The sequence below is a fragment of the Pseudophryne corroboree genome, chromosome 4 (genome assembly GCF_028390025.1).
Source record: "Pseudophryne corroboree isolate aPseCor3 chromosome 4, aPseCor3.hap2, whole genome shotgun sequence".
Taxonomy (NCBI): domain Eukaryota; kingdom Metazoa; phylum Chordata; class Amphibia; order Anura; family Myobatrachidae; genus Pseudophryne; species Pseudophryne corroboree.
Window position 1 is genome coordinate 94,197,149 of NC_086447.1, and position 4,032 is coordinate 94,201,180.

Consider the following 4,032-nt stretch of genomic DNA (forward strand, 5'->3'; position numbering starts at 1 on the left):
TGGCTTTGTAGGTTTCTTCTTGTATGGCTGCCTCAGATATGTGTTAGCCATTGGTGGATTATAACTATGAACCCTTTGCTAGGATGGAATAAAGTGGAAGTTCTTGATGCTAGCTACTCCGTGGACCACGCAGCATGTACAGTAAAGTAGAATCGGGTAATAGCTGTTGTCTGTATAGTAGTTTGGAATGTTCTGCAATTTTCGTAGCAAATTGGCCACCTGGCCCTATTATATTATCTATGGATACAACATTAATATGAGCAGACAATATGACCTACAGTATCCCCCCCTCCCCCCATACTAATACTATTCCGTCCCTCGTTTCTTTAACCGTTCTAGAAAAAAGTTTGGACTTGTCTCCCCTGCACGTTTGTTATCCTGCTGGGGGCGGGGGGGTGGTCTAAATCTATCCCTGGTGAATCATACAGTAGCTCCAGATCGACCTAGATTACATGCAGTTATTTATATAGCACACACACATTACGCAGTCCTGTACAAGAATATTCATCACGAATATGAATACACTTCAGAGGCAAATGATGTGACAATAAACTGCTCTGTGGACGGCTTTAGAAGCAGATGTGCCAGTTGCAGTTTCTAGGCAAAGCTGGAGATGTTTGTATAATGTATGGTAAGACGCTCCTGCCGCCCACTCGTGGTGAAGGGAGATGTTTATCAGCCCACAGCATGGTGCCCCGTACAAGTGATATAGCCCTATATGGTGCATTTCCTAATGTCGCCGCCTCTGCGTGTCACGTCTCCATAAATGCAGATATGGGGTTGGTGGGTTCCCTTTAATTCTGCAGGAGACGTGTCCGCTTCATGATCAGAGCAACACAATAGGGTGGCTGTTATGGAAACGGACTGTTCTGGTGTATTATAATTCTGCATTTCAGCATAGTCCCCTATTAATGCAATCCCCGTGGATCTCCAGTACACGGACCAGTGGGTACATCCTGTGGGACAGAACAATGTGTTGTCTGAGGTTTTATGGGGTTACTCCTTATTTTTCACCTGTTTTTTAATTTCACAAGTTTTGTATTAAGCCGTAAATTATGTATTTACAAACTGTATTTGGTGCAGAGCAGCTGCTTGCGGACCTTGATGTACTGCATTACAGTATAGGGGAGAGGGAGGGAAAGCAGGGGTGGCGGGATGATAGGCTCAGTACATCATCATCATCATTATTATAGTAGGTCATATTCTGTGATCCATTATAACTACATCTATAGTAAGATCCAGGAACCTGAGTGGCTGACAGGAAATCTTCCCCAGACACTCTTGTTTTATCCTCTCATAGGGGTCTATGTACTAAGCTGTATAGATTTGCTATTGGTAACCTTCTGACTTTGGGGAGAAACACCAACCCTCATTAATTTAGACTATTTTCGTATAGTTATAAACCATGAGGCATTTGGTAAGTTATTAATTTAAAACCTCCTCTGACACGTGGAACAATATATACCCTTCTGGTAATTTCTTTGATCAAGGAGGGATCTTGTGCGGAATATCTCACAGCTTGGTTTTCTTAGAAAGGCTGGTAATTTATCAGCTCCTGTTGTTTTTCAGACACAGCCTGTAACATGGCAGTTAGGAGCTGATTGGATGGTACTTTTGGCGGGATGTGGAGGAGTCAGAGATTGCCGGAGTTGTCGGACGTTTTTTAAAGGGGCAACTGCTTACAAGGCATGGTTTCGCCTTGTAAGCGATTGCCCCTTTAAAAAAAAACGTCCAAGATCAGCTGGCATCCCGCAACTCCGGCAGTCTTTGACTCCTCCACATCCCGACGCTCATCTCTGTCCACTTTATCTCTCTCCAAGGCTTAGTACATAGACCATTAGTCTATTTTACGTACCCCACTGTGTCATTGGTTATATAGATGCCGCTTTGTCTAATGTTAATACGTGTTACCCCGTATAGCTTCTAATGCTGTAAACCAGTTAGAGTGGGTCACCCATCCTGCCATAAGACTGATCATTTCTATAGATTTGCAGCCGTTTTTGCAGAATGTTATTCCTAGCGCTACTTAGGATTACTGTTTGGATAACATCAGGATGATGTAATATAGGAATCCATTATTCATGACTGCACAGTAATAATGTTATAATGGCTGGAGTGTTTTTATGGATATGAATTAGAAAAGTACTATTTGGAAAATGGATCGCTTTATCCCGACATTGTGAGCTCCACCAGAAGTGAGGGAAGGAAGCGGCACCGGGGGATTACATGTGCTACCGATTGCTCCTTTTTAGGGCCTAATTCAGATCTGATGGCAGCAGCAAATTTGTTAGCTAACGGGCAAAACCATGTGCACTGCAGGTGGGGTATATATAACATGTGCAGAGAGAGTTAGATTTGGGTAGGTTATATTGTTTCTGTGCAGGGTAAATACTGGCTGCTTTATTTTTACACTGCAATTTAGATTTCAGTTTGAACACACCCCGCCCAAATCTAACTCTCTCTGCACATGTTATATCTGCCTCACCTGCAGTGCACATGGTTTTGCCCATTAGCTAACAAAGTTCCTGCTGCGATCAGGTCTAAATTAGGGGGGGTCATTCCGACAGGTTCGCTCGCTGCGTTTTCACGCAGCAGAGCGAACGGGTCCCTGCTGCGCATGCGCCGGCGCCTTTGTGCGCCTGCGCATGTGAGACGGCCGTAGCAGGACAGCGATCGCCTCTGCCTGATTGACAGGCAGAGGCAATCGATGGGCGGGAGGGGGCGAAACGGCGGCGTTTGGCCGCTGTTTCGTAGGTGCGGTCCGGACAACGCAGGCGTGGCCGGACTGAACGGGGGGTAGGCTGCAGCGGCTGCGTGACGTCATACGCAGCCGCTGCAGGCCAGGGAGCGAGGAGTAGCTCCCGGCCAGCACGCTAAAGCTGCGCTGGCCAGGAGCTACTCCTGAAGTGCAAAGGCATCGCCGCTGTGCGATGTCTTTGCACTTCTGCGAGGGAAGCCGGACTGACCCTGTGCTGGGCGTCCCCCTGCATGTCAGGAAAGTTGATCGTAGCTGTGTAAAATTTTGCACAACTACGATCAACTTGGAATGACCCCCTAGGGCCACTGTTTCTATTGCACTGAAGCTTTTTATGCTGTATTAACAGTCTTCACTCGTGTGTGTATCGTGGAGGGAGGTAACGGATAATGCTTTCATTATAGCCTCATTAGGAAAGTCACGCTGCCTTGCTTGAAGGTACAAGACCACCGACCTTTACCAGATAGGATGTGTTTGGCATCCCAATGGTCGGTATGCTGGCGGTCATGGGACCGATGCCGGAAACCGGACGCCTCTCATGAGACCAGTGCCGGGACACCAACAGCCCGAAGGTGAGTATCTGGGTTAGGGTGTGGCACTAGGGGGGCTAAGGGTAGCAGTAGCTGACACCCCTGATGGCTTGGGGTAGGGGAAGGGAGAGGGGTAAAATACTTACCCCATCTGAATTTGGGATTCTTAGTGTTGGGATGCTGAGGTCGGTCATGTGACTGCTGTCATCCCGACCACCGGCATTTCATACCCAACCCTACCAGATCCCCATGTAACATGGATGAAATATCTCTGCCTTATGTGAGTTTCAGTATAAGATATTGGAGGTCATTCCGAGTTTAACAGCTACGATCATCTTCCCTGACAATGCGGGGGGACACCCAGCACAGGGCTAGCCCGCCCCGCATGTCAGTGCCACACACACACACACACACACACACACACACTCACTCACTCACTCTCTCTCTCTCTCTCTCTCCCTTTGTACTTGTGGAGTAACTCCCGGCCAGCGCAGCTTCTGCGGCTGGCCGGGAGTTGATCATCGCTGCCCCTGGTCGCAACGGCTGTGTGTGCCGTCATGCAGCCGCTGTGCCCCACTCCCTGCACAGTCCGGCCACGCCTGCGTTGGCTGGACGCCGCTCCCTCCCACCCAGCAACCGCCTGTGCCTTTCAATCAGGCAGAGGCATTCGCTAGGGAACGACGGCCTTCGACCGTCGGGCATGTGTCGGCGCATGCGCAGTTCCGACCTGATCGCTGCGCTGTGATA